We start from the raw sequence: 10,613 nt of genomic DNA, 5'->3' as shown, positions 1-10,613 counted from the left end.
TGACACTGCTTTTAAAAAATATTCCTTGACACCTGCTAACCTTGATGATTTTCTTCAGTAAAATGAAAGGGTTGGAGTTCGTGAAGAATAACTTTAAAAGTACATGGTTCAGATGCCGCCTATGCATATCTATCTGTCCTGTTTTGATATAAGGCACTTTACCATGCTTGTCCATCTTATCATGCTGTATCTTAACCACACACAGTGATGCCCTAAGGGAATTACTGAGCAGCTGCCATGTGATTGCAGTTTCTCTTTGTCTAGATAAATGGGAAAAAGTGTTGAGTGGAACTCAGCAAACATATACCATTAAATAATACAAAGCAAATAAACAGCATAGAAGAGTATAAGTTTTGGAGCCAAAATAAACCTAGAGTTGAATCTTACTCTGTTCCTTATTATTATCGATACCTTGTAAAAATCATTTATCCTTTTTTTTATTTCCAACTTTTATTTTAAGGTCAGGGGTATATATGCAGTATGTGCAGGTTTGTTACACAGGTAAATGTGTGCCATGGTGGTTTGCTGCACAGATCACCCCATCACCTAGGTATTAAGCCCAGCATCCATTAGCTATGCTTCCCGATCCTCTCTCTCTTCCCACCCCCAACACTCCAACAGGCCCCAGCATGTGTTGTTTTCCCTAGTGTGTCCATGTTTTCTTATTATTCAGTTCCCACTTAGAAGTGAGAACACATATTATTTGGTTTTCTGTTCCCACATTAATTTGCTAAGAGACTTGTACTTCTTATGCCTCAGTTTCCTCAGCTGTAAAATGGGGATAATGATTAATGTGAGGATTAAATTGGATAATGCATATAAAGTGACTAACATAAAATAGTTTTGTTGTTGTTGTTGTTGTTGTTTTTGAGACGGAGTTTTGCTCTTGTTGCCCAGGCTGGAGGGCAGTGGTGCAATCTTGGCTCACTGCAACCTCTGCCTCTCAGGTTCAAGCGATTCTCCTGCCTCAGCCTTCTGAGTACCTGGGATTACAGGCATCTGCCACTATGCCTGGCTAATTTTTTGTATTTTTAGTAGAGATGGGGGTTCGACATGTTGGCCAGGCTGGTCTCAAACTCTGGACCTCAGGTGATCCACCTGCTTTGGCCTCCTAAAGTGCTGGGATTATAGACGTGAGCCACCGTGCCTGGCCCATAAAATAATTTTGAATAAATTTGCAGAGACTAACTAAAAATTCTTAGTCCTGTAAATGTCTGAAATTCCATGGCTATTCAGACTTGGAGAAGTGATGTGGACAAAATTATCCTCAATGACTTTTGTCCCTTTAGCATTTAAAGGAAGAGATCAGTTACATTGTCTGCAGTACAATCATCATTTCATTTCTTTTTGGCCTTCATGAGCGGCTTTCTGAGTCAGATAACAGTAGAAAACTGGAATCCCATGCTGCCTGGGCCAGCACTCTAAATGGTCACTTGGTATCCCCAGAAGCAGACAGGCGACTGCATGAAAATAGCTTGTACTCCCCAATGCACATGTAAAACAAAATAAGCTAAGTTTTCACCAAGATTTGAATAAGGCAATATAGACAACTTCCTTATTATGTCAATATCTTTCTTTCTTCATCAGAGAATTTCTTATGTTCTAAACTCCTTATGGGAAGAGGCTGCTTCTTATTGCACAAGGGTAGCTTCTAATACGGACCCATAATCAGATAGTCCTAGACTTTCAGAGTTAAAAGCACCCTGCTTTCCACTCAGGAAGCCCATTCCATGGCTTCTCCAATGGATTGGTTTGTTAGAAGAGTGTAAGTGCCACGTGGGTCATGTTGAGTAGCCCTAGTTGTTAGAAAGTACTTTCACATGTCGACTAAAATATTTATGTCCACGTAATTATTATCTACATACTTATCCCTCTGAAGAAACACTTGCTGAACAACAGAGGCCAAAACCAAGTGGGCATTCTAAGCACATGTGAGAAATCCTGTCAGCAGCACTAGATTAGGGCCCTGGTTACTGGAACAAAATTCAGGGAAACAAAACCTGTTATACTATGTTTGCCTCCTTTGTATTTAAATCGGCTTGTTCTAGCTGTAGCCATTGCAATGGGTGTTTTTCTTCCAGCCAGTACTTGACTAGAGAAATCATTTACCTCTCACGAGGTAAATGTCTTGTATTACTAAACAGTTCTTTTGCCTGCAACAAATCCAACTAAGAACAGCTCAATAAAGAATTGATTTTCACATAGAATAAGAGATCCGGAGGGAAGCAATCCACTGCATCATCTTTAGTCTGATGGATTTTTATGGCATCATCACTTGATGGCCATCATGTCAAGGAAAAAAGGAGTGGGGAAGGAGTGTTGCTTCCCCTTATCTGTCCTCTTATCAAGTTAGCAAAAGTTTTCCCAAGTGACCCCAGAGACAGACATTATTTTGTATTTTATTGACCAAAAATGTATTGCCTGCCAAATGCATGGGCAAGGAGGCATGACAAATTAACACTTAAATTTCCCACATTCGTAATACAATTAGGTAAAGAGGAATGGGTTGGAAGCGTGTGTTGAGTTAGTGAGTCAGAAGGATCTGCCACACACCTCAAAGACTATCCTTGATCACATCATCTAAGTACACACTCCTTCATCCGAACTTGCAAACCACTTACAGTCTGTGTATGGACAAGCTCTTGGCTTCTTGATAATATTTGTATATGATTCTCTTGTGTTCCCAACTGATTATATATCTGGGTCATCTCTTTAGGAGCTGAAAATAGGTTTAATACTATCTTAAAATTGTGTGAAATTACAAAATTTACTAAGAGCTTCCAACCACATGTCATTATTTGCTTTACTGCAAGGCAAGGATTTTTACTTCCATTTTACAGAGAATTTGAGACTCAAAGAGATTATATGATTTACCTAGTTAGGCATGATTTATACCCAAGACTAGCACTTTTGCATAAGACTGTTAAGTCAGTGATTTCTCAATGACTTTATATTATAAATTATGTACACACATACACACACAGATATAAAGAAAGATCTAGCAAAGCTAAATATCCTTACAACACTATGGCATAGCTATATACAGTTATACAAGATTGATCTAAAATTGAATGGTCTGCCATCTTAGTTAAAAATTCCTGAAGTCTATCCATGGATAATGTGTAGCATGATTAAATAAGTTAATATCCAGGCTGAATTACTTAAAAATCAGCTATCAATAATTTCTTCACAACAACAGTAAATTGGAACTTTCTTTGGCAAATAAGGACTTATAGTCAACCAGGCAATTAATAAAGATGGTATTGTAGAGCCTGGAACTTATCGGGAGATAAGAGACTGAAGAGAAAGGTTTACAAGGTGTACCCAGAATCACAGGATTAATGTTTTTCTGAATGTAAGGAGCTGAAGTAAAAGGGCAAGAATTAAGGATATTGAAACATAATATTGAAAGTATATACTTAGCAGTCAAACAAGAAACAATTAAGGTTCATATAATATTGTTTCTTTGGCAACAAAGAAAATATTAACTTCACTTTCATTAAACTATTATTTTCCATTTTCTTAACATGAAGAAGTCAAATAATCTAAGATGAAGCCATCCATAGAGCTTGAGGTAGAAAATAGAAGGAGCATGGTTTTTCGGGAAGATTTTTCCTTAGCCACCTGATTTATTTATTATTATTATTATTATTATTATTATTATTATTAGTATTTTTGAGACACAGTTTCACTCTGTCGCCCAGGCTGGAGTGCAGTGGCATGATCTCAGTTCACTGCAACCTCTTCCTCTTGGGCTCAAGCAATTCTCCTGCCTCAGCCTCCTGAGTAGCTGGGATAACAGGTGTGCACCACCATACCTGGGTAATTTATGTGTTTTTAGTGGAGACGGTTTCATGGTGTTGGCCAGGCTGATCTCAAACTCCTGACTCCTGACCTCAAGTGATCCGACCACCTTGGCCTCCAAAAGTGCTGGGATTACAGGCGTGAACCACCATGCCTGGCCGCTACTTGATTTTTTTCTGCTGCCTTCTTTTCTGCTTTTAATCACTCCACATAGTCTGTCACCTGTTTTTAACAATTATGGTGTCTACCATATTCCACATATTATGAAAGAATTGGGACTTTAAAAATCACAGCAGCTCATCATCTACTGAGGGGAATAATGAATGGACAACAAAGATTGGCAAGAACCATAGGAAGAGTTTACTGTGGTGTGCATGGGGAATATGTAAAATAACTTGAGGAATAAGTCAAGACCTTCTAGTAGAAAAGAATTTTTTAAACAGTTTTAATACAGAATTTGACTCCAATTTTGACGTTTGACTGCTGACAGCTTTGAAGTCACACCTATCTTTCATCCCCTTCAGCCCACATTTGGAGAAGCCTATAATAAATTCCAGATATCCCCTTCTTTGGTAATTGTGGGAGTTTCAAATCATGCAAGTCCTGCCCATAAGGAGAACCCTCACCCGAGTCCTGCCACCTAACCACAATAAAAACCCCAAGCTGGTCTCCCCTTTCTCGCTATTCCAGCCACTATCAGACCAATTTGGAAAGCCTCTTCTGCTATCCCCAGAAAGTCTCATTATGTGCATTATAAACTTTTTCATACCCTCTTGGTGTATCCGTGGCATCATCTGTCTCAATATCGAAACCTCAAGTTTGGATGGTGCTGTTTTATGTCTGCAGAATGGCCAAAAGAGAAGCTTTATTGAGGTATAATTTACATACTACAAAATTTACCCATATTAGTGTATAATTTAATAATTTTTAGTAAAATTACAGAGTTTTACAACCATCACCAAAATGAATTTTAGAACATATTTATCACCCAAAAAGAGCCTTTGCTTGTGTTTGTAGTCAGTCCCTTCTCCTGCCTTAGCCCTAGGTAACCACTAATCTGCTCTGTCTCTATAGATTTGCTTCTCCTAGACATTTTATATAAAAGGATACATACAAATGTAGTCTTTTGTGCTTACCTTTTTTCTGTTGGCATAAGGTTTTGGAGATTATTCCATGTTGTTGCATGTATCAGTCCTTCTTTCCTTTTTCATTACTGAATAGTGTTCCATTGTAGGGATATACCACATTTTGTTTATCCATTCAGTGGTTGTTGGAAATTTGTGCTGTTTCTACTTTTGGGTTATTATGGAGAGTGTTATTCACATGAAAATATTGGTATGGGCATGTGCTTTAACTTCTCTTGGGCTGATACCTGGGAAGAGAATTGCAGAGTCACTTGGTAAATTTATATTTAACTTGTTAAAGAACCTGCTAAACTGTTTCCAAAGTAGCTGAACCATTTTACATTCCCACTAGCCATGTGCAAACATTCCATTTTCTCCACATTGTAGTTAACCCTTGTCACTATTTGTATTTTGGATTATGGCTATCTAGTGGGTATGAAATTATCTCTCATTGTGATTTGGATGTTCATTTTCCTAATGATTAAAAACACTGAGCATATTTTTATGTGTTTATTAGCATTCATACATCTTTTTTTGTGAAATATCTATTCAAATATTTTACTTGGTTTTTTATTTCTTTTTTATTTGTTTAGTCAATAAGTTTATTGTCTTTATCTGAAAAATTCTCACAGAAAATTGTTCAGTTTAGCTCTTGGCAGCCTGCTCCTAAGCTCTGAGGAAGCTTGTCTTCTTTTGAGCTACCTGATCTTTCTTCTGGGCAAGGGACATTTTCAGATGGTTCCACTTCCTTTTTTAAACTTCTTTCTTGGGCTTCCTCTCATAGACTGGATTCTCTTACATAGCAGCATGAGCTTTCTTGTACATCTCCTTCATGTCTGAAGTTATGCTGTTCTTTATGTATTAAGAGAAACATTTCTTGTAAGCATCTTCATCTTTTTCTATTAGGTAACACATGTAGTCTGCAACATTTGGATCCATAATGGGCTTTCGATGTACTTCTGCATTAAATTTCTTGCTTACAGAATCATAACCAGGAAACTGTTTAATATTGTGAGGAACCAACAAACCTCCATCCACAACTCCTTTCAGGACCCCATAAAAGTTTATTGGTAGTTCTGGCAAGGCCTGCATCCAAATAGCAGGTAAAGGCACCTGGCTGACCATCAATGGTTTTTACATTGTATTCATCTCCATTCATCTCCACCTGGACTTCTTAGATCTTGTCCATGCCAAACCTACTGAGAAGTCTGCAGGCCAGCAGGAGGCCAGTACAATATGCTATAGCATAATTTGTCAGGCCAACCTTCACACCATGTTTTGGCAGTTCATATGCATAAGCTACATACATTATCATATTCCCTCCTATATGGGCATAAGCAATCTGACAAATGATATCTCTATTTGTTACACAAACTATCACCCTGTATTTAGGCGTGTTGTACTTATTTTTAACTTATATCACCAAGGATTTCTGAGCATAGTAATCAGTTTTACCCTGTCATTGTCTTCTACATTTCACTTAGTATCTCTTAAAGTAGGCCTTACTCTTGACAACTTTAACAAACCCCATCCTGAGAAACAGAAACTCATATCTGTGGCTCAACACAGACCTACAGGTCCAGCAACACTGCGGGTGGAGGGGAGGTGGGGTGGGGAAGAAGGCCTTTTACCTGTTTTTTTTTTTTTTTTTGAGACAGAGTCTTGCTCTGTTGCCCAGGCTGGAGTGCAGTTGCGTGATCTCAGCTCACTGCAAGCTCCGCCTTGTGGGTTCACGCCGTTCTCCTACCTCAGCCTCCCAAGTAGCTGGGACTACAGGCGCCCGCCACCATGCCTGGCTAATTTTTTGTATTTTTAATACAGACAGGGTTTCACCATGTTAGCCAGGATGGTCTCAATCTCCTGACCTCGTGATCCACCCGCCTCGGCCTCCCAAAGTGCAAAGATTACAGGCGTGAGCCACCATGCCCAGCCTACCTGTTTTAATTGAGTTGTTTGTCTTACTAAGTTGTAAATGCTCTTTATATATGTTGAATACAAGTTATTTGTCAGATATCTCATTTGCAAATAATTTTTTTCTAGCACATGGCTTGTGTTCTCATTCCTTAATGATGTCTTCTGAAGTGCAAAAGTTTTAAATTTTGATGAAATCAAATTTATCAATATTTTATTTTATGGATTGTGCTTTTTAGGTATCATATCTAAGAATGTGCTGCCTAAATATTAACTCATACATTTAGGTTTATAATCCATTTGAATTTAACTTTTTTGTAGGATGTAAGATGAGTCTAAATTCATCTTTTTGCAGGTTGTTACCTAACTGACCCTGCACCATTTATTAAAAAGATCATCATTTCTCCCATTGAATAACCTTGGTAACTTTGCTAGAAATTGATTGACCTTAAATGTAAGGGTTTATTTTTGGACTATCAATTTTGTTTCACTGACTTGTACAGATGTTCCTCAACTTATTATGGAGTTACATAGTGATAAACCCATGATAAGTTGAAAACGTCATTAAGTCAAAAATGGACATTTTGTTGACATGGTGGGATACAAAAACACAAAACACAATACCAAAGAAGGCTGACAACACAGTTCACTGTAGAGTATGGGTTGTTTGCCCTTGTGATTGCACGCCTGACTGGGAGCTGTGGCCCACCACCACTGCCCATCATTGCAAGAGAGTATTGTATTACATACCACTAGTCTGGGAAAAAAATCTAACTTCAAAATTCAGGATATGGTTTCTGCTGAATGCATTACATCATTCCATTGTAAAGTAAAAAAAAAAAATTCATAAGTCAAACCATTATAAGTTACAAACCATCCGTGTGTCTATCCTTATGCCGGATTATTGTAGCGTCATAGTAAATTTTAAAATCAGGAAGTGGAAGTTCTTCAACTTTGGATTTTTCCAAAACTGTTTTGGCTATTCTGATTCTTTTGCATTTCCATGTAAATTTTAAGACTACTAATTTGCAATAATTCTTGCTAGGATTTTGTTAGGTACTGCATTAAACCTGTACATTAATTTGAACAGAATTGATATCTTAACAATATTGACTTTTACAATCCATAAACATGGAATGTTTCTCCATTTATTAAAGCTTTTACTGTTTATTTCAGATGTATTTATAGTTTTTGGTGTTTAAGTCTTGCATTAATTTTGTTAAACTTATTTCTAATTACTTTATTATTTTGATTCTATTATGATTAGAATTGTTTTTGTAATTTCATTTTCAGATTGTTAAGTGCTAGGATATGGAAATACAGCTGATTTTTGTATATTGATTCTGTATTCTGCAAACTTGCTAATTTATTAGTTCTAGTAGTGTTTCGTAGATTCCTGAGAATTTTCTTCATACAGGATAATGTCATCTACAAATAAGAAAAGTTCAATTTGTTAATTTCCAATGTAGATGCCATTTATTTCCATTGTCTAAATGCATTGGCCAGGACTTCCATGAATATGTCTAATAGAAGTGATAACAGCAGACACCCTTGGGTTGTTTCCAGTCTTAGGGGGAAAGTATACTATTAAGTACGATGTTAGCTGTAGGTTTTCTGTAGATGTCTTTTATCAGGCTAAGGAAGTTCACCGTGTTAGCCAGGATGGTCTCGATCTCCTGACCTTGTGATCCACCCGTCTCAGCCTCTCAAACTGCTGGGATTACAGGTGTTAGCCACCACACTGGCCTTGTTGAGAGTTTTAAATCGTAAATGAGTGAGTTTTGTCAAATGCTTTTTCTGACTTGATTGAGGTGCTTATGTATTTTTGTCCTTTATCCTATTAACATGATATATTACATTAACTGATTTTTGGATGTTAAAGCAATTATGCGCTCCTGGGATACAGTGTACTTGATTATACTATATAATCCTTTTTACTTAATTGCTGGATTTGAGTTGCTAAAATGTTGTTGAGGGTTTTTATATCAATATATATTAAATATATCAGTATAGTTTTCTTTTATTGTGATATCTTTGATTAGCTTGTATAACACGGTAATATCAGCTTCACAGTATGAGTTAGAAACTATTTCCTTTTCTTCTATTACCTTGAATAGTTTGTGAAGTATTGGCATTAATTTTTCTTTCTTTCTTTTTTTTTTTTTTTTTTTGTGACGGAGTCTCGCTCTGTCACCCAGGCTGGAGTGCAGTGGCGCGATTTTGGCTCACTGCAAGCTCCACCTCCTGGGTTCACACCATTCTCCTGCCTCAGCCTCCCGAGTAGCTGGGACTACAAGTGCCTGCCACCATGCCTGGCTAATTTTTTGTATTTTTAGTAGAGACGGGGTTTCAACATGTTAGCCAGGATGGTCTTGATCTCCTGACCTTGTCATCCGCCCGCCTCAGCCTCCCAAAGTGCGGGGATTACAGGCAAAAGTAATGCAGAAATTTCACCAAGGGAGCCTCTGGGCCTAGTTGTTTCTTCATGGGAAATTTTTTGGTTATTAATCCAATAGTTTTGCTTGTTATAAGTCTATTCCATTTTCTGTATCTTCTTTAGTCAGTGTTAGCAATTCGTGTCTTTCTAGGAATTTGACCATTTCATCTTAGTTACCTAATTTGTTGGCACAAGTTTGTTCATAGCATTCTCTTTCTTTTAGTGTCTATAGAGATTGTGTGGTGTCCGCTCTTTAATTCCTGGTTTTGGTAATTTATATCTTTTCTCTCTTTTTTTCCCCTTAGCCAGTCAATTTTGTTGATCTTTTAAAGGACCAACTATTGTTTGGATTAATTTTTCTTTAGTGCCTTCTGTTTTCTATTTCATGGATTTCTACTTCTTCATTTTTTTCTTTTTCTTTATTGTTTTCTTTTCTCCAGAAGTATTTGCACTTAGTTTGCTTTTCTTTTCTATTTTCTTAAGGTGAAAGATTAAGTTATTAATTTGATATATTTCTTATATTCTACTATCAGGTTAAAGATGCAAACAACCCTCTTCCTAAGCACTGCTTTTGCTGCATCCCATGAATTCTGATAGGTTGTTTTGTTTTCTTTCAGTATAAAATGTTCTAATTTTCTTTGTGATTTCTTCTTGAACTCATGAGTTAGTAAGAAATGTGTGGTTTAATTTTTTAATGTTTATGGATTTCCCAAATTTCTTTCAGTTTTTCCTTCTAATTTAATTCTGTTGTAGTTAGAGAACATACTTGGTCTGACCCCAGCCTTCCTTTTAAATTTAAGACAGAGTCTTGCTCTGTCACCCAGGCTAGAGTGCAGTGGCATGATCTCAGCTCACTGCAAGCTCCACCTCCCAGGTTCACACCATTCTCCTGCCTCAGCCTCCTGAGTAGCTGGGACTACAGGGGCCCGCCACCATGCCTGGCTAATTTTTTGTATTTTTAGTAGAGACAGGGGTTTCACCATGTTAGCCAGGATGGTCTTGATTTCCTTACCTGGTGATCTACCCACCTCGGCCTCCCAAAGTGCTGGGATTACAGGCATGAGCCACTGTGCCTGGCCCTCAGCCTTTTTAAGTTATTAAAACTTGTTTATTGCCTAGCATGTGATCTTTTCAAGAAAATGTATTATGTATGCTTTCAAATCAGTTGAAAGAAAAATATACTTTTTAGTATGTAATTATCTTATTGGTGGTCTTTTATTTCTTCATGTGAATTTGAGTCACTGTCTAGTGTCATTTTCTTTCATCCTGAAGAACTTCCTTCAGTAATATTTTTCCCCTTTTGTCTTTTTTTCCCTGAGACTTCCATTTCATATATG

At 37.3% G+C, this 10,613-nt stretch overlaps 1 pseudogene; it reads right to left on the bottom strand.

Annotated features, from left to right (window-relative positions):
- Positions 1-5,573: 5,573 nt before the first annotated feature.
- LOC129038900 (large ribosomal subunit protein uL18-like) lies at positions 5,574-6,465 on the bottom strand (annotated as a pseudogene).
- Between the last annotated feature and the right edge of the window lie 4,148 nt (positions 6,466-10,613).

Source organism: Pongo pygmaeus, chromosome 5 (genome assembly GCF_028885625.2).
Source record: "Pongo pygmaeus isolate AG05252 chromosome 5, NHGRI_mPonPyg2-v2.0_pri, whole genome shotgun sequence".
Lineage (NCBI taxonomy): Eukaryota > Metazoa > Chordata > Mammalia > Primates > Hominidae > Pongo > Pongo pygmaeus.
The sequence above is the reverse complement of the archived record's forward strand: the minus strand, read 5'-3'. Positions and strand labels throughout refer to the sequence as shown.